Source organism: Oryctolagus cuniculus, chromosome 14 (assembly GCF_051225735.1).
Source record: "Oryctolagus cuniculus isolate XC-2025 breed Fujian yellow rabbit chromosome 14, ASM5122573v1, whole genome shotgun sequence".
Classification (NCBI taxonomy): domain Eukaryota; kingdom Metazoa; phylum Chordata; class Mammalia; order Lagomorpha; family Leporidae; genus Oryctolagus; species Oryctolagus cuniculus.
In genome coordinates, this window is record NC_142880.1 from 31062455 (window position 1) to 31083716 (window position 21262).

Genomic DNA, 21262 nt, shown 5'->3' on the forward strand with positions numbered 1-21262 from the left:
TTGTTTTCTAATCCATTAGGCCAGTCTGTATCTTTTAACTAAGATGTTGAGGCCATTTACATTCAAGGTTACTATTGATCAGTAATAACTTGTCGCTGGCATTTTCCCATAAATATTCCTATTGTTTACTTTGGATTTCCTTTGTACTTTTACTGAGAGATTTTCTGTGTTCACCATTTTTCTTGATGATGACCATGCTTCTGTGTTTCTGTGTGTAGCACATCCTTAAACATCTTTTGTAAGGCTGGGTGAGTGGTGACAAATTATTTCAATTTCATTTTGTTATGAAAGGTCTTTATTTCACCTGCATTCATAAATGAGAGCTTTGCAGAGTACAGCATTCTGGGTTTACAGTTTTTTCTCTTAAGACTTGGAATATATAATGCCATTTTCTCCTAGCCTGTAGGGTTTCTAATGAGAAGTCAGGGATCCTCTGAAAGTAATCTGGCATTTCTCTTGTGCACATTTTATAACCTGTTTTTTTTTTTTTTTTTCCTGTTTTACTGTGGAAAATCTGACTACAATGTGTCGCGGTGAAGATCTTTTCTGGTCATGTCTATTAGGAGTTCTATGTACTTCCTGTACTTGGACATCCCTTTCTTTCTCCATTAGGGAAATTTTCTGTAAATATTTCACTAAAAAGAAATCTGTCCAATCCATTCTTTCTTCTACACCTTCAGGAACTCCTAGGACCCATATGTTGGCTTTTTTGATAGTATCCCATGAATCTCTAACATTGTTTTCAATTTTTCTAATTTCTTCTCTTGATTTTGGTGTGATGGTAAATTTTCCAGAGATTTGTCTTCTAGCTTGGATATCCTTTTCTCTTCAACTGAGTCTGTTGTTAGGAGTTTCTACTGCATTTTAAAATTTGATCTATTGAATCCTTCTTTTCTAATATTTCATTTTGATTTCTCTTTAAAATCTCAATTTCATGGGAAAAATTTTCATTCATGTCATGTATGGGTTTCTTTTTTTTTTAAAGATTCGTTTTAATTATTTGAAAGAGCTACAGTGAAAGATAGAGACAGAGTGAGAGAGAGGTCTTCCACCTGCTGGTTCACTCCCTAGATGACCACAATGGCTGGATCTGTGCCAATCCAAAGCCAGGAGCCAGGAGCTTCTTCCTGGTCTCCCGTGTGGGTGCAGGGCTCAAGGACTTGGGCCATCCTCCACTGCTTTCCCAGGCCATAGCAGAGAGCTGGATCAGAAGAGGAGCAGCTGGGACTGGAACTGGTGTTCATATGGGATGCCAGTGCTTCAGGTCAGGGCTTTAACCCACTGTGCCACAGTGCTGGTCCATTTGGGTTTCTTGAATTCATGGATTTGCTCCTGATTACTTATGAATAATCCAATGACTAATTTTTTGAATTGTTTCTGGTGTTTCAGCAGTCTCTGTATCTTCACATTCTAGTGTTGGAGTGTTGTTGTATTCCTTTGGGGGCATCAGGTTGTCTTCCTTTTTTGTTTCTTGAATTTCTGAATTGATTTTTAGGCATTTGGGGAGATACTTGCTTGTTTTTTTTTTTCCTCTGATGGTCTTTGAACCATGCCTCTGTGGCTTAGTGGAATGTCTGGTCTCTCAGTGAATATCCAAAGGTCAGGTAGCTCTATTCAGTGCTCCAGGGTGAAGGTACTATGCAAGGTGACACGGAAGTTGGGCATGGTAGACCTACTTTTTTATCAGAGGGGAGGATTTGATCAGCCTTGTTGGTGTAGTCTCATTCTCACTTCCTCTCCTTCAAGGGGACCAATGCCCAGGCACTGGCGCCAGTGGCTGCAATATTCATCTGCGCTGCCACAAGAACCACACAAAGGATCCATGCAGTCTTTAGTGCGAGCACGGGTCTCACAGCAATGACCAACCCCAGACAATCAGGGAGCCTTGTGTGTGTGGAGTCACCCACAGTGACCACCCAGAGATCCAGCCACACCCTGCATCCTCCAATGCAACCACAGCTTCCTCAGTCACAACACACAAAACTTCTGCAATCATAGGGTGTGGAGGATCCACTCTGCCCTGCCAATCCATTCCTTCCACTAGAGGTGGAGATGTTCCCAGAGCCATTCACCAGTGGGTACTCCACCTAGGCAGCCTAAGCCCCAGAGCCTGTGATGTACTGGGAGGCTGGGGGCACCTCAGCCCTACATGGGCTCCCAGCCCCCTGTCAATCCTCCCAGCCAGACTCAGGGGTCTCCTCTTGGCTGGTTGCTGGACCATGGACACAAGCTGGTGCAGCTGTTACATGTGTCCTAAATGGCCCCTGCCTTCTCTAAGCTAGTTGCTGGGTGCTGTTGTCTGCGGGTCAGGGAGGCAGAAACATGCCCCATTTTCCCCTCTAGGTTGGCAGATACACTGTTCCCCACAGGGCTCCAGGTCGGACTCATGCCCAGTTCTCCCCACAGATTTATCACCAGTCACTTGGGCTGCCGCAGTTTGGTCTCTCCTCACTCTCCAAAGCTGGGGCTGAGGCTCTTGGCTGGAGGGTGACTGTGTGGTGTCTGGGCTTGTACTGCGTGTATACAGCCTCCACGTAGATCCACAGCATCGTTCTAACTTCTGTGGAGTTTCCACTGTAATTTTTTTCCTAACTCTTCCCTGAGTTTGCACTCTTTCTACTTTTTAAAAAAAACTATCTTCCCCTAGACTAGAGCAGTAAGTGCCCTCTCTATTCCACCATCTTGGAATCTCTATGAACTTTTTTAAGTACCCTGAGAGTAGGAGCAACTTTTTTGATCCTGTCATTCTCCAGTTGCCTGTTGTAGAGTTACTGTTTTAAACTCTAGGGCTCAATGGTTTTTATGCTCACTTCCTACTCTCAAGACATCATACACTTATCCATCTTTCTTTGTTTATAGAGGACAATAGTTCAACAATTTTGGAGAAGTTTATTATAATATTCACTTTCAGAATGGTCCCACATTCATGAAATTTTGTCCTGGAGAATTTGTACACCTTGTTAAGGAAGGAATCTGTTCACATAATGTCACTCCCCCTCTTCGCGGAGGAACGACACTAAACCCTGCGCTGTTCTTTTGTCTGCCCTTCCCGGGTTTGCTGCTGGTCCTTCCCAGGTTGGCTGCCGATCCTTCCACCTCCATGGAAGGGCGGCTCCCCCTGCCACTTTCCCCACTTTCCCCACTTCCGCGGGGGAGCGGCACACCCCCGGCTGGCTCTCTAGGGGGCTGCTCAGATGTTATCCGGATGTTCCCCTTAGATGTTCCTGGTGCATGTTGTCTCTCTCCTCCTTTATAGTCCTCTTCCACCAATCCCAACTCTGCTACCCACACGCCGAGTATGCTGCTCTCCTCCAATCAGGAGCAGGATCAGCTCCTGCAGGTTACTGGTTGAACTGGAGGCAGCTGTGTAAAAGTTGTTTACTCCTCTCCCAGCGCCATATTGTGGGAGAGCAGATGCATAGAATAAGTCTTAATTCCAGTAACTTAGTCTAGTCCGAGTTGCTCCCCACACATAAGATTCCTCTATCAGCAGGTTTGGGTATTCCATTACTTTAATTTGATATTTAAAATATTTTAAATTAAAATTTTATTTTAAACATACAGTACCTTTCCCCAAGAAAAGTTTCAAGAGTTATGAAGAGCACAAGAGTACTTCCAAAAGTTTGTGGAAACATAGAATTAAAAGATGTTTATTTTGCTGCAAAGAAATTTTGAAATCATATTTATGAATATATACAGTGAAATATAAGACTCCTTCTTACCTCTACTCATCATTTATAACAATACTGGTTGACAATCAGCGTTTCTGACATGTTTTGTAATCTTCTAGAGATATGTTAACACACATGCAAACATATTAAAAAAATCCATCCACTTTTACACTCAAATTGTAACATAATATATAAATGGCTTTACACTTTGCTTTTCCAAGTAAAAATATATGTGGAGAGCTCTTAAGATTCAGTTATTTTATTGGCTTTTATGACTACATAATATTCTATCATGATTCTGAAATACATCAAGGACCTCTGACCTTTTAAGACATATTTAAAATGAAAATACATTTCCTTTCTTGGTAGTTAGTATACATGATGGCTTATCTTTCTATGTTAAATAGAATATTTTTTGTGCAAGAAAATCTACATAACATGTTGGTTTATGCAGATGGCATCCAAATATGGTTTCAAGTGCTGATATTTTATCGCTAAGTGATTTTGGTAAGTTATTTAAAGTCTCTGAGTTTCCTCACCAACTCAAGTACAATCCAAGTCCAGAGCTAATCCCTCCTCTGCTGCTGCTTGTTTCATATGCCCACTTTTCATTTGCAGTTTGCAATTTGGTTTCTTCTGAGCTGCGATTTGACTTCTGCCTGACTTCGCCAGCTTAGCCTTCCATTGAGACTTGTCTTGCTGAGAGAGCACACATCTTTGTGATTGACAAATTTATTGGACAAATGTCAACCTTTTTATTCTAATTATTCTCCAGTGTTTGACAATGATAATCTTTCCCCTGTTTTTGGTGTTTTTTTTTTTCTTCTGATATCTGTGATATGCTCTTCTCTTGACTTTTCTTCCTTTCTCTCTGATTGTATGTGTTTACTTTAGAAGCTCATTCTCTTTAACTTTCCTATTTTTTTTGAAAAAAAGATTTATTTATTTGAGAAGTAGAGTTATAGACAGAGAGAGGGAGAAACAAAGAGAAAGGACTTCCTTCCTCTGGTTCACTCCCCAAATGGCTACAATGGCTGGAGCTGGGCTGATCTGAAGCCAGGAGCTTCTTCAAGTCTCCCATGTGGGTGTGGGGGCCCAAGCCCTTGGGTTACCTTCTACTGCTTTCCCAGGCCATAAGCAGAGAGTTGGATCAGAAGAGGAGCAGCCAGGACATGAACTGGTGCCCATCTGGTATGCCAGTGCCACAGGCAGAGGCTTAGCCTACTGTGCTACAGCACTGGCCCTTTATTCTCCTTTAAAACAACACTGTCCACTGCTTTGCCACTCACCGCCCCTCTCCAACTCACTTCCTCTCTCCCATTCCCTTTCTCTTCCTTTCTCTCCTGAACTTGTTCCCCTCTCTTCTCTTTCCTTTTCTTGATCTATTGCACATCCTTTGTGTGACATCATTAAACCAAGGACTTCAAATTCAGTGATGGTTGACAAGATTTCTATCTCTATCCTAAACTTTCCTGCTAAGCTTGAGAAATGTAATCAGCTGAACATCTCCATCCCACAGGACCTGTAAAATCAGCCAACTGAATTTGTCTTCTTTCCCAGACGTCCTGTTTAACAGCCTTGTTTTGGATATTCTGAGAGTTAGCCAAATTTCCTCTTTTGCTCCCTCTCTCCCTAGACTGAATCAATCTCTTAGTCTTATTAGCTTAAACTCTGATATATTATCAATCTTCTGTTTATTTAATTATATGTGTGAATAGCGGGAGGAGAAAGAGAGACAGAAAGCTCTGAATTCAGGTCTCCCATGTGGGTGTCAGGAGCCCAAGTACTTGGCTGGCTCCCAGGGTACACATTAGCATTAAGCTGTATCAGAAGTAGAGTTGGGTGGGCAGCATTGTGGCATAACGGGTTCAACCACAGCCTACAGGGCCTTCATCCCATATGGGCACTGGTTCAATTCCAGGCTGCTCCACTTCCAATCCAGCTCCCTGCTAATGCACCTGGGAAAGCAACAGAAGATGACTCAAATGCTTGGGCCCCTACACCCACATGGGAGATCTGGATTAAGCTCCTGGATCCTGGCTTCAGCCTGGTCCAGCCCTGGCTGTTACAGCCATTTGTGGAGTGAACCAGTGGATAGAAGATCTCTTTCTGTGTCTATCTTCCCTCTCTCTCTCTTTCTCTCTCTCTGTAACTCTTTTTGAAAAAAAAATTAAAAATAAAATAAATCTGCAAAAAAAGAAGTAGAGCTGGGACTGGAAGCCATACTCTCTGATATGGGATGCACAGGCCTCCAGTGGGTGGTGACATAACCCCAGCTCCAAACATTTGCCCCAGTCTTCTTATTTATTTCCTGCCACCCACTTAGTCCTGGTTTATATGATAATCAAGCTACTGGTTTCACCTGTAATTTTCTAAACTATCTTCTAAGTTGTTATTAAGGCCCTTAAATACTTAGAATATTTTTTACTGGGGCTGGAGCTGTGGTGCAGTAGGTTAATCCTCCTCCTGCAGCGCCGGCATCCCATATGGGCGCCGGCTCTAATCCCGGCTGCTCTTCTTCCCAACCAGTTCCCTGCTATGGCCTGGGAAAGCAGTAGAAGGTAGCCCAAGTCCTTGGGCCCCTGCTCCCGCGTGGAGACCAGGAAGAAGCACCTGGCTCCTGGTTTCGGATCGGCGCAGCACTGGCCGTTGCATCCATTTGGGGAGTGTACCAACGGAAGGAAGACCTTTCTTTCTGTCTCTCCCTCTCACTGTCTGTAACTCTGCCTCTCAAATAAATAAATGAAAAATCTTTAAAAAAGAATATTTTTTACTTAAAATTTACTTTAAATACTTCATTTGTTCCCCATGCCCATCAGGACAAAATTCAAATTCCTTGACATGGGGATAATGAGCCCTTAGTGATTTGACTTCAAACTTTTTACTTTGCCTTTCATCCATTTATTAAGCAAAGAATGTGTGCCAGGCATTCGGCTGTGCCTTGAAGACATAAGCAAATAAGACACAGTCTCTGTGCTCAAGAAACATAATCTATCAGGGAAGAATCCCAATCAAGAAGCGTTTTGCAAAATGGGATAACAGAAATAACAGAGGAGACTAGTCTGGGCTCTCCTGTCTAATCTAATTCTAGCCATTCTCCACCTAGGCATGCAAACGCACAGAGCTCTAGCCATGCCTCAAGGCAGGGACTGCAAGCCAACAACTCAAGGGCTGAGTCAGGTCAGAGGGTGTGTTAGTTTCCTATGGTTGCAGTAACAAATGGCCACAAACTTGGTGGCTTAAAAAACAGCACAAATTTGTTCTTTACATTTTTGGAAGCCACAAATTCAAAGTCGTGTCATGGAGCTAACATCAAGGAGTTAGCAAGGCTAGTTCCTTCTTGAGGTTCAGAGGAAAATCCATTTTCTGGGCTTTCCTAGCATCAAGAGTCTGCCTGCATTCCTTGGTTCCTGAACCCCTCCTTGAATTGGTCCAGCCTTCTGTTTCCATGTCACACCTGTTTCTCTTTCGTAGCCAAATTGCCCTTTGCCTTCCTCTTACTTTTGTTCACATTTAGGACCCACTCGGATAATCCAGGATGCTGTCCCCAACCAGTATCCTTGTCCTCCATCACAGCTGCAAAATCCTTTTTCCGAATAAGGTAACAACCTCACAGGTGCCAGGGCTTAGGGCCTGAATGCCTTCTAGTAAGTCATTAATCACCCCACCACAGAAGACATGTTTTACTTGGTCTATAGATTGGTAACTTAAAAATTTAGTTGCAAATTTTGAAAATTTTCCAAGATATTACATGAAAATCCAGATTTCTGAGTTCTTATGAGAAGCCTTGTGGCTACCTCAGGTCAGTGTCTTCCAAAATGCCAGCATGCTCTAGTCAGCTCAACAACCACCAGTTCTTCCTGCCCTGCACACAGCACATCTTATCCTTGGAGCCCGGAGACCCTGGAGTTCGTAGTCCCTATCCTAAGATGACTGTGCCTCTTCGCAGCAGTCCAGCATCACAGATGTATGTGCTTCCCCCTAGAGTTATTTTCCTCATTGTCTCTCCTTTGCAATCTCCTTGAGACTCTACTCATGCGTCAAGAACATGGTGCTCTCTCTGGGGAAACTTCTCCACATCTGCTGTCTATGTGGGATGTGTCTCTTACCACTGGTATTTTAAGATTCTGTCCACTTCATCTGTCACCTCTTTGAAGGCAGAGTTTAATTCTTTCTATCTTTAACACATCACCCACAGTAGGAACTCAATAAATGTTTGCTGAATGAATTTACATGATGGATGAAAAACTGGTGGCACGCTTTATGGCAGCACTTATTGTGAAGTAAAAGGTGCTATTTAAAGAAGAGTTTTCAGCTATGAAAGAGGATAATTTTAATTTTCCACTATAGGCTGCTTTCTGGAAAGAGGAGATGAGAATCAGACATCTTTGCATGAGAAAACATTTGAATCCAGGGAGAGTATTGGAGAATGTGGGAGGGACAAGGCTAGATGAGAGAAGGGTGTGGCTTGGAAGCTGCAGAGCCAGGCCTTGGTATCTTGGTTTGTCCCATAGGCCTGGTCATACTCTACATGAGAGACAGATCCACAGATGACATCAGAAAATCTCAGTTCTAGTGTGGCTGAAGTGCTCCAATGAGATATGATTTGAATAATGAAAATGATAAACTTACCTGACTCATGAGTTATTCATGCTTCACAGGAGAACAATGAGGCAGAATGCTGGCTTTTGTTATTGCTTCTGATGCACACTGATTAGTTTTAATGTTAGATGATGGCAACATGCTTATGTAACACACTAAATTCTATTTGGGCATTAACATTTTTGTTTTGACCATTCCCATTTGAGGCAATTTGCTTTAGGTTATGGAATTCTTTCCTTCGAATGAATGCATTCGAATTGAATATTAAGATATATGGAAGACTTCTTCCCAGTCCCCACGGTTAATTAGATAAAGTAATTCTTGGCTCAGATGCAGAACCAGAGATGAATGAATGTTGGAAACAAAATGAGATTAAACTGACAAAAGTAGTCTCAAGAACAGAAATATGCACACCCTTTGCTAGTATTTATTACAAGAGAGCACGCTTGTTTTTTATTGTTGATCATAGAGGTGCCAGCTGTACCAGGGCAGTTAGATTGAACTTAAGTCACAAGCTGAATCCCTCAAGTTGTACAGGAGATTGTAGCCAGTTCCCACCACCACGAGTATGGGCTACATGGTGTGGAACAGAAGCAATCCGATGTGTTGTGGAACACCAGAGTTGCTGGGCAGAATCACATGAATTTAGCCAGCTGGACCCTGAACAGTTTTGACTGACCCATCATTACCAAAGAGGTGCAAGACAGAATTTTTTTGGATTATCTTGCATTTTGTACATGTTTTTAAGTTAGAAGGAAAGGTACTTTCAAATCCCTTATGAAGCTTATTTTAAATTTGTGGCACTTTTGTTTTTATTAAAGAAGATTCATTCATATTATTGCTAGACAGTCCTTAAAACAATCAAGTCAAATTTATCTCAACAAAGTCAACCATATTTCTTCCTGTGATATGTTACCCAGTGATGTCATAAGTTTTAGTGCCACAGGAAATTCAAAAGAATGATTTCAATAATTTAAAAGAAGTATTTTTTAAAGATTTGTATTTTTATTTATTTGAGAGGTAGAGTTACAAACAGTGAGAGGGAGAGACAGAAAGAAAGGTCTTCTGTCTGTTGGTTCACTCCCTAAATGGCCACAATGGCCGGAGCTGCGCTGATCTGAAGCCAGGATCCAGGTGCTTCTTCATGGTCTCCCATGTGGGTGTAGGGGCCCAAGGACTTGGAGCATCTTCTACTGCTTTCCCAGGCCATTAACAGGGAGCTGTATTGGAAGAGGAGCAGCTGGGACTAGAACTGGCACCCATATAGATGCTGGCGCTGCAGGTGGAGGATTAACCTACTGCACTACAGTGCTGGCCCCAAAAGAAGTATTTTTTAAAGAGATTTATTTATTTATTTGAAAGTCAGAATTACAGAGAGAGAGGGAAAGACACACACACACACACACACACACAGAGAGAGAGAGAGAGAGAGAGAAAGACAGAGAGAGAGAGAGAGAGAGAGAGAGATCTTCCATCCTCCGGTTCATTCCCCAGATGGCCACAATGGCCAGGGATTGGCCAGGACTGGGCCAGGCGGAAGCCAGGAGCCAAGAGCTTCTTCTGGTTCTCCCGTGTGGGTAGCAGGGACCCAAGCACTTGGGTCATCTTCCTTGGCATTTGGCAGGCCATTAGCAGAGAGCTGGATTGGAAGTGGAGCAGCTGGGATGCAAACTGGCACTCATGTGAGATGCTGGCATTGCAAGCTGCGGTTTCACCTGTTACACTGCAATGCCGCCCCGTAATAGCGGTAATTTAAAGTACAACTAGTGTACTATTCTTCAGTTAACCAAAAGTATCAATAGAAGCTTAATATTAGTGACCCCGATTTTAATATTAAGGTGATAATAATAACCTTTATTGTCACTATCAAGACTTAATATAGACTCCCAGGCAATTAAAAAACAAGAACTTTAAACAACTTTAGCCCTTTGGTGATGACAGACTGGGCAAGACTCTCAAGAGTAAAAAGAATCTCATATTGTGGATTTTCAAGAATTCTCATGATGACCCGAATCTAAGGAAAAGTCTGAGCTACATTTTGAAACACAGAAACATTTAAAATAGCTTAGGCGGTAGGGAATGATCTTTTCACCCACCTTGACACCACACATGTTGAACTAAAAATGTATATTTAGTACAAACAGTGGTGTGGGAATGATTCTATACGTAGACATGCATTGTTCAAGTTGGGATCACATGTTACTTGTCCACCATTTTTTCTAATAAATGATAGGAAACTTGGACCCTACTATTTGGAGATAACTGCCATGGCTTAATGGTAATAATCATATAAATAGAGATGCCAGTGATTTAGAAAAGTTAAGTTGTAGTATTCTCTCCTGAATTATTAGGACAAAGGTTCATCCCCACAGACTGGCAAGTGACATATCTTAAACAACCCTTTTTGGCATAGGATAGGAGTCAACAACTTGTATTTTTTTAGAGCCAAAGCTAGCATAAGGGCCACTCTGTAGTTCTCATCAGCTTGGCTCTGGCCACTAGTGGCATATCTCCCACTGTTTTTGCGTAGGAGTTGCCCGTCTCCCCACTTCAAGGGCATTTTCTCACAGCACAGGTGGAATGCTGCCCCCTCCTTCCTTGTCTCCAGTTACCATGGTGATGTCCCTTCCATATGTTTCATGAGAAGCCACAGCTTCCCCCATCAGCCTAGGGCCCAGCACCTGCTTAGCCTGGCTGATCGAGCTCCTCTTAGTCGTCACACAGCCCCCCTCCCTCACAGGTTCCACCCCCACCCTCCGAAAACCTAAGCCCAACGGAAGCTGATGCCCTTTCCGATGTTGCTTGAGAAAAGCTGATGGCGCTTACTTGAGAGCCGGCTTCGATCAGACCATCTGCAGATCTTTCCTTTACCTCTGACATTTCTTGCTTCACCTTTGGATGTCTTATGTTCTCTGGGGGAAGAGAGATTCAGTGGTAACATTTCCTTCCTCCCACAAACATTTCTAAGGATACCCCTTTGTTTGTTTACTACCGAAGGAGTCCTGGAAGAAAAGCGTTATGTACATGTAAAAGGTATGAAGCATTTCTTTTCAGCATTTGTGAAGAGATTTACTGATGAATGGCTCTTAGAATAGAAGGAACAACTCTGCCTGCAAGAAAAACCTCTATTCTGAAGCCTTAAAAATTCCTCTGAGCTCAACTTAAGGTTTTAGAGGGAGTGAAAACTAGAATGAGAAAATGTGGCTAAATTCAGTTCAGTTCAAGGGCTTTCAGCTGAAAGTTCCTGTTTTTGTTTTTTTTTTTTCAAATATTTATTTAATTAATTTATGTAAAAGGTAGAGTTACTGAGAAGGAGGGAGGGAGGGAGAGAGGGAGAGAAAGAGAGAGAGAGAGAGAGAGAGAGAGAGAGAGAATCTTCCATCCATTGGTTCATTCTCCAAATGCCTGCAACTGGGCTGGACCAGGCAGGAACCAGGAGCATGAAACCTCATCTGGGTCTCCCCCGTGGGTTCAGAGGCCAAGTACTTTGGCCATTTTTCACTGCTCTCCCAGGCATATTAGCAAGGAGCTGGATTGAAAGTGGAGCAGCTAGCACACAAACTGGTGCTCACGTAGGATGATGCTGGTGTTGCAGGCAGCCACAGTGCCAGCCCTAAAATTATGCTCAATTTATAAAAATCCCGGCTCACTTGCCCAGAGAGAGATCCTTCTTTGCGCTAGAGGAGTTTCTATAGTGACTCAGATCCATGAGCAGTGACATCTGGAAACCTGAGAAGTGCTCATAAGGCGTCCAGTGGCTTTGGTATTTTGTGGTGTGGAAGGAGGGGCCCTTGGAGGGACTAACAGTCATGGAAGAGTGGCCATTCCATAGAAATGAATTCAAGGAAATCTCCCCAAAACAACAACTTATAGTGTACTAAGCCCAGAATACTACATTCTCTTCTTACTCTGAGGAAAAGAACCCTCAATTTTGGATTTGTAAGAGATAGAAACTAAAACCACAAGAAAAGGCAATGCCCTCGTCTTACATGGAGTCAGGTCTGTGATGGACACAACCACTGATTCATTAGCCATTTATTGAGCATCTCCGAGGAGCCAAGCTCTTTTCTTCCACAAATAATTGAGACCTGGGTCCTCCCAAACAGGGACATGGATGAAGCAAGATGGTTGTGCAAAGGCCTATCCAAGGCTGCTTCAAAAAGTCCGTGGAACAATAAAATTAAAAAAGAATGTTTTGGTGCAAAGAAAAGGTCATGCATAGGTTTTGTTCTATTCATAACACACATTTTCCAAACATTCTGAAGATCCTTCCTTTTCAAGATAGCCACTTATGTGACTATACAATGGCTCAAAGTACAAATGGACGAATGTTTATCAGACATTGCCAGACTCAGGCTATGACAAATCGTCCTCTGTAGATCATTCTATGTCCTTTTTGTATATTTAATAGAGATGCCACTGTGGGCTTCCTGGCAGGGCCTCTGCACAGGGCCACAGACCACAGCATGCATGGCATGCCTACAGAGACCATCTGTGGTGGCACCAGGCTTGGCATACGCGAGTCTTTAATTTGTTGAAAGAATAGATGAGTGGATGCATGTGGAGATACAGCTTATGGAGTAAACAACATATTATGTAGAGAAAAAAATAGGAGGAGCTGTGGAGGTGGGGGTAGGTTTGTCTAGCTTCAAAATAAAGTCTTCTACATAGCGGTAGAGAAAAAATATCCACTTATAACAGCAACAAATATTTGAGAAGAAAGTTAACAAGCAATCTCCAAAACCCATAAGAAATAAACTTTAACACACTCCTGAAGGACACAAAGATGGACTAGAACAAATGCAAAGTAGTCCTTTATTCTTGAATAGAAGAGCAGATGACATACTCCCTAAGTGAATCTATTAATTTAATTCAGTCCCAATGCAGGCACCAACAATCTTTGATACGAAGTGAGAGAAGCTGACATTAAAGTTCAGACAGAAAAACAAACACACAGAAATTGACAGGAAAAAAAGAAACACTAAAAAGAAAAGCCATAAGGGAAAACTACTCTTACCAGGCATGAAAACATCTTGCAAAGCCTCAATAATTAGAGCAAGTGGTTCTGGTGCATGAAGAGACAGACAGCTAACTGGAATAGTTTAGAAAGTCTGGAGAGATCCAAGGCCATACAGACATTCAGTATGTGGTCAAGGTGGCATCTCAAATCACTGAGTCCAAGATGTACTTGGTCGGGCTGGCCTTGTGGTATGGCAGGTGAAGCCGCATCATGCAATATTGGCATCCCTTATGGGCGCCAGTTCAAGACCTGGCTATTCCACTTCTGATCCAACTCCCTGCTAATTCTGCCTTTCAAATGAGAAATTATATATATGTTACATAAGTATATATAAATATATTATGTATTATATATATATATCTTAAAAAAAGATGTATTTGGGGCTGGCGCCGTGGCTCACTTGGTTAATCCTTCGCCTGCAGCACCGGCATCCCATATTGGCACCAGGTTCTAGTCCCGGTTGCTCCTCTTCCAGTCTAGCTCTCTGCTGTGGCCCGGGAGGGCAATGAAGGATGGCCCAAGTGCTTGGGCCCCTGCACCTGCATGGGAGACCAAGAAGAAGGACCTGGCTCCTGGCTTCGGATCGGCGCAGTGCCAGGCCTTGGCGCCCATTTGGGGAGTGACCAATGGAAGGAAGACCTTTCTCTCTGTCTCTCTCTCACTGTCTATAACTCTACCTGTTTTAAAAAAAGTTGTACGTGGTAGTCATTTGGGAAAGTGTAAAATTAGATCTCACAACATATATAGGAAACTCCAGATTCCTCAGAGATCTCAATGTAAAATTCTAATAGTTTAAATATAAAAGGAAAACATGGAGCAGGCACCGCGGCTCACTAGGCTAATCCTCCGCCTTGCGGCACCACACACCAGGTTCTAGTCCCGGTCGGGGCGCAGGATTCTGTCCCGGTTGCCCCTCTTCCAGGCCAGCTCTCTGCTGTGGCCAGGGAGTACAGTGGAGGATGGCCCAAGTCCTTGGGCCCTGCACCCCATGGGAGACCAGGATAAGTACCTGGCTCCTGCCATCGGATCAGTGCGGTGCGCCGGCCACAGTGCGCCGGCTGCGGTGGCCATTGGAGGGTGAACCAACGGCAAAGGAAGACCTTTCTCTCTGTCTCTCTCTCTCACTGTCAACTCTGCCTGTCAAAAAAATTAAAAAAAAAAAAAAAAAGAAAAAAGAAAACATGGGTGAACATCTCTTGAATCTTAGTGTGGGGAATAGCTTTCTAATTGTGACTCAAATCCAGAGACAATTTTTTTAAAAAAAGAATGATACATTTAAACACATCAAAAAATGTTTTTTTATCACTTCTGTGATATTCCTGTCAAAGACATTTAATTAGAATCTAAGCATGAGGAGACATTAGCCAGACCTTGACTGAAGGAGAGTCCACAAAATAGCTGACCTTCAGTGAATTAGAGGGTCAAGATCCTGGGCATCTGGCAGAGCACGAGTCCCCTCCCACACTGATGGACATAAAAGGGAGGCGGTAACTAAAGGGCACACTCAGTTCTGAAATAGATATGTGTACTCTGAAGGACATTATTGGTTCCACTGGTAAAACCTAAATGGAGCGAAGACAGTAGTCGAATACCAATGTTAGAATTCTGAATTCAATTTCTGTATTATGATTATAAGGGAGACTTTCCTTGTTGGAAAATTATACTAATAGTTGGCGATGAGAGGTGCAGCATATCTACAGATTACTTTGAAATAGTTCAGAAAAATAAACTGTGTGTGTCATATTGCAACTTTTCTTTAAGTTTGAAATTAGGTGTATATAGTTGTATATAATATCTATGAATTTACCTATCCATCTTTAACTATCTTGATGAAGTGATTGATTTCATGGGAGAAAAATTGAATTACCAGAAGTGGCCTCAGATAAGATTTGAAAACACAAACTGAGAAATTACCAGGGAAAACGTATGGAGTGTTGTCAAAAAACAACTCCCAAACCATCAAGTTCAGATGGTCTCACAGGAGAATTCTACTTAGCACCTAAAGAACAGGTTGTTCCAATGCTCTCTGAGTTGTTATAGAACATAGAGAAAGGAGAAAACTTCCAAATTCTTTTCATAAAATGAGAAAATATTGACCACAGAAGCTAAATTTGATAAGAAAGAAAGAAAAGGTGCAGACTAATCTTTCTTTGAATATCTATGTAATAAATCTAAACAAAACATTAATGAACAGAATTCAGCAGCACATTAAATGAACAATAAATCATGATTAAGTGGCATTTTATCTAGAAGTACAAGAATAACTCAACATCAGGAAAAGCTATTAATATAATTACCATGCTAATAAATCAAAATGGAAAAATTATGACCATCTTCTTAGATATGAAAAGTGTACTTAATTATACTCAATATCCATTCTGAGAATCCAACCCAGGCACTCCAAAGTGGGACACACGTATCTTAACCCCTAGGCTAAATGCCCATCCTTTCTCAGTGGTTATAATATTTTCAGTTGCAGGGTTGATATTGTGGTGCAGTGAGTTGAGCTGCCACTTGCGACATTGGCATCCCGGGTTGGAGTACTGGTTCACATCCTGGCTGCTCTGTTTTCAATACAGACCCCTGCTAATGCAGGTAGGAAACGAGTAGAAGATGGTCCAAGTCCTTGAGCTCCGAGACCCAGATGGAGTTCCAGGATCCTTGTGCAGCTTCACTACCATGTCGTTAGCTGCACATTGAATTGCCTGCTCTTCTCAGGACTAAGAATACTCCTTCCATTTAGCTGATGTCTTGAGGTGACTGTTGTGGGTTCAGTAGGCTAAGCACTTCGGGCATCCTAGATTGCAGGGCCAGCTGGTTTGAGTCCCAGCTAATCTGCTGTGATCCAGCTGCCTATTAATGCACCTGGGAGAGCAACACATAATGGTTTAAGTACTTGGGTCCCTGCCACCCACGTGAGAGACCTGGTTGGAGTTCCTGGCTCCGGCTTTGGTCTGGACATCCGGGGAGTGAATCAGTTTGTAGAAGAGCTCTCTGTCTCTAAATGTCTCGCCCTCTAGCTCTATCAATCTGCCTTGCAGAAATAATCTTAAAGACTACATAACTCTTTATTTTTTTATTTATTTTTATTTAGTTTTTATTTTTTGACAGACAGAGTTAGTGCGAGAGAGAGACAGAGAAAGGTCTTCCTTTTTCCATTGGTTCACCCCCCAAGTGGCCGCTACAGCTGGTGTGTTGCGGCCAGCGCGCTGTGCCTATCTGAAGCCAGGAGCCAGGTGCTTCCTCCTGGTCTCCCATGAGGGTGCAGGGCCCAAGCACTTGGGCCATCCTCCACCGCACTCCCAGGCCACAGCAGAGAGCTGGCCTGGATGAGGAGCAACCGGGACAGAATCCGGAGCCCCAACCGGGACTAGATCCCGGGGTGCTGGTGCCACAGGCAGAGGATTAGCCTAGTGAGCCGCAGCGCTGGCCACATATCTCTTTATAATTAGAGAATCCAAGCCATTTTTTAATTTGGATATTGTGTCTCCCCATTCTCCCTGTGCTTGCAACTTCATATTGGACCTGATCTTGCTACCCATCATGTCTCCTACTATCTCATTCATATATTCTGTCTTTTTATCTTGCTATGGAATTCTCAGTGCGTTTCCTAGATCTGTTTCTCAATTTGAATGTTGCTCTTTTGTCTGTATTTAGACTGTTCGAGTTGTGCCCCTGAACTTTTTTTTTAAAGTTGAAATGATTTATAGATTTAAAATCTTTTTAGTAATATACTTTATTGAGATACAACTTATATCCAGTATATACCCAGAAACCACGATTACACTGAAAATACATAATGTCTCCCTCCCCCTTAAAAGTGTCCTTGTACATCTTTAGGAAGTTTTCAGCAATTATGTCTTCAAATATTTGTTCTGCTCTTTTATCTCTCTCTCTTTTCTGGAATTTTAATTACTACATGTAGAATCAGTTCACCATATCTATGAGTTCAATCAACCTCAAATCAAAATATTTGGGGAAAAATGTGCCTGTAGAAACATTATTTTGCTTGTAATTATTATACAAAAAATACAGTATAACAAATATTTACATACTATTTACATTGTATTAAATATTGCAAGTAATCTAGACATTTAAAGTATATGGGAGCATAAAGTATATGGGTACATATACCTACCCTGCACAGGTTGAATACAAATACCATGCCTTTTTATGAGTATAAGGGAATTGAGGGAAAAAAAGGGAATTGAGCATCTATGGATTTTGTTATACCGAGTGGGAGCCAGGATCCAATACCCCACTGATACTGAGGGATGACTATATATTGAACGTTTGGGCATAAAATTATTTTAAGTGACATTTTAATGTATGTGAGGTAGAAGAGCAATTTTTCACATAACTCAAACTCTTAAAACTGACCAGAAATGTATGCCTACGTTTCAGTGCCAAGTCTCCATGACTGCACTACTTGTGTGGTTATGTAATATATAATTTGTTCAACATTTCCCTATTACTGATATTTTTATTAGTGAAAATAATTGTGATGAATATCTCTGTGCACAAAAGGAATCTTTCCATATGTAAGATTATTAACATCCATTAGATCAAAATTATGCGCATTTTGCTTATTGTCAAAATGTTCTTTAAAAGGATGAACCAATTAAGATGTGATTGTTCTACATCAGGATGTCAGACTCTATAACGCCATAGAACTGGCTATATTAATTTTGCTTAATTCTTCACTATTTTATTTATTTTCAAGAATATTTATTTATTTGAAAGTCAGAGTTACACACAGAGAGAGAAGGAGAGGCAGAGAGAGAGCGAGGTCCTCCATCCACTGGCTCACTCTCCAATAGCCAGGAGCCACGAGCTTCTTCTAGGTCTTCCACATAGGTGCAGGTTCCCAAGGACTTGAGCCATCTTCTACTGCTTTCCCAGGCCATAGCAGAGCGCTGGATAGGAAGTGGAGCTACCAGGACTTGAACCGGCGCCCATATGGGATGCCAGCACTGCAAGTGGCGGCTTTATCCACTACACCACAGTACCAGCCCCAATTCTTCACTATTTTAAAAGGAAAAAGCAATGCTTTCTTTGTAAAAGTCATCTTCATTATAGTACTGGAAGGATTAAACATTTCTCCAGGTTTGAATACTAACAATATTTACTATTTGACCAGTTTATTTATTTATTTATTTTGACAGGCAGAGTTAGAGAGAGAGAGACAGAGAGAGAGTTACAGACAGAGAGAGACAGAGAGAAAGGTCTTCCTTTTCCGTTGGTTCACCCCCCAAATGGCCGCCATGACCGGCATGCTGCGCCTATCCAAAGCCAGGAGCCAGGTGCTTCTCCTGGTCTCCCATGGGGTGCAGGGCCCAAGCACTTGGGCCATCCTCCACCCCACTCCTGGGCCACAGCAGAGAGCTGGCCTGGAAGAGGGGCAACCGGGACAGAATCTGGCACCCCAACTGGGACTAGAACCCGGGGTGCCGGCGCTGCAGGCGGAGGATCAGCCAAGTGAGCCACGGCGTTGGCCGATATTTACTATTATAAGGATTATCTCCGGAGCTGGTGCTGTGGTGCAGTGGGTTAAGCCATGGCCTGTGGCGCCAGCATCCCATATGGGCACTGTTTCGCATCCTGGTTGCTCTACTTCCAATCCAGCTCCTTGCTAATGTGCCTGGGAAAGCAGCAGAATATGGTCCAAGTCCCTGGGCCCCTCCCTGTACTCACATGAGAGACCTAGAAGAAGCTCTGGGCTCCTGATTTTGGCCTGGCTATTGCAACCATTTGGGAAGTGAACCAGTGGTTGGAGGATCTCTCTCTTTCTCTCCTTCTCTCTCTCTGTAATTCTACTCTTAAAACAAATAAATAAATAAAATTTAAAAACAAAAGAGAATGGCCTCTTTATATACTTTGTACTACATTAACACAGTCTTATATTTTTCTTATTGATTTGGATATCTTCTCTATTAATAGAGATACTAACCTGAAAACTGCTGTATTGTGGCAACTTTCCTCCCAAACTATGGTTTAATTAATTTGTAATTTTGCTTTTGCCCATTTTAGCTTGAAACTTCAGACATTTTCTTCATGGAGGTGCAGAAACTACAGCTCTGATTTCAGCTTGATGTGATTCAAAACAGCCTATGATGCTGTAGGTGAGGTGTAGCGCTAAGAGTGGCAATGGCTCCAAGATAAAGTTGAAGTGCTGTGCTATGCGACAAGCAGCGGTTGTCCAGCAGAAAGAATTATGGCTAATACACTGTAGAGTTATTACCAAGTCGGCACACAAATCCAAGCTAACTTGAGTAACTCATCTGCGAAGAGTATTCACATAATCAAGACAAATCCCCAGAGGGACTACTGGACATGCTGAATAATCTGCTGAGCGTGAAGTTTCCACACATAAACCATGCGCATGTATTGATTGAGCCAAATCATTTTCTCTCGACAAGTCATGTGGCTGAATTATGAAATAAACAGCCTGGCCACATTTTAAGAGTAACTTTCAAGACTCTCCTTTGTGGGAGATATATCCAATCATAGATTATGAAATTTGTGAATATAGATAATGTAAAAGATTAAACAGGGGGACATAATTAGGAAAAACATTATCCTATGTAATAACCCGCATTACCCAGTGTGGGACTAATTGGCTTCCAAAGACTCAAACCTGAATCAATGCCAAATGAATGAAATGGAACCGGCTGTAGACAAGATCACTAATATTACTTTATAGCTAGAAAAAGGATGAGTGTGCTCTCCCAAGATTGATTTTAATCTTCTCTTTTAAATGATTTTAAAATATTTATTTATTTGAAAGCCAGAGTTTACAGAGACAGAGAAGGAGAGAAAGGGGGGGAGAGAGAGAGAGAGAGAGATCTTCCATCCACTGGTTCACTCCCCATATGGCCACAACAGCTGGGGCTGGGCCAGGTGAAGCCGGGGGCCAAGAGCTTCTTCGAGTTTTCCCACATGGGTGCAGGGTCCCAAGGGTTTGGACCATCTTTTGCTGCTTTCCCTGGCACCTTAGCAGGGATCTGGATCGGAAGTGGAGCAGCAGAACTCCAACCTGTGCACACGTGGGATGCCAGCACCGCAGTCACAGGTGGTGGCTTTACCTGCTATGCCACAGCACCCGCCCCAGTCATCCCACCCTTAAATATAAATACCGCTTCCCCGTTGCTTGGGCTTATCCTCAAGGCTGAGTTCTCTTGCAAAGCTATAAATGTCAGCGTTCCTGTCTTTGGTTTGGTGTTCTAGCCCTCCTGCCCAGTGCAGCGCAGCTCACTCTAGTGTCTTCTGGGTGTACAGGTGAGCCCAGCTTGTCCAGAATCTCCCACTGTTCTGAGGTCCCTCCTCTCTGCGCAGTGACCCCTGCTGATCCTGTCCAGGGCGGTACCCTTCCTACCCCAGCCTGTCTCCCTCTCTACTTGCATGGACAACTGAACTCAAAAGAAGCCAGGACCCTAACCCTGTCCCTGTTTTCCTGAATGCTAACTGAAGCAGACTTCATACCCAGAGCCACAAAATGCCTTTCCCACTTCTCAGTGAAAGTAGTTAGGCTAACCACCGTCATCAGCTCTTCTGTCAAGCAATAAAGCGTAAATATCACAGGTTTGAGCTTATTTTTTAAAGGAAGCACAACTTAGAGGCCTTTAGAAAGCCGATGCCTGGAGCTGGGTGGTATAATAACCTCTCTTTTCAAATCAACATTAGACTCAGATTGTGTTTCCAAGTGAAAGGCTGCTGGGCCAGAGAAAGTGACCTTTGCATGAGTGACTGCTCGTTACCTTGTCAGCTTCGGTGCTGTGTGCCATTAGGAAGAACCACACCAAGTAATAAACTAGTTACAGTGTGCACTTGTCTATTCCCTAAGGGGCACTTTCTGGGGAGGGGAAAGAGGCAATTGATTTTTCTATCTGATAGCCATCATCTTACACTCTGGTCATTCAAGTGCCCAGCACTGCTTATGTTCAAGTCTCAGAGCCCCTTAGATAACAAG

General features: G+C 42.7%; 1 long non-coding RNA gene across 1 annotated transcript in view; it reads left to right on the top strand.

The window, feature by feature from the left end:
- The window catches only part of LOC103349561 (uncharacterized), a 41488-nt gene extending 22073 nt beyond the window's left edge, over positions 1 to 19415 (top strand). The window contains exon 3 of the long non-coding RNA XR_016220598.1: positions 19324 to 19415. This is a non-coding gene — a long non-coding RNA (uncharacterized LOC103349561). The remainder of the gene's footprint in view (positions 1 to 19323) is intronic.
- Positions 19416 to 21262: the final 1847 nt, after the last annotated feature.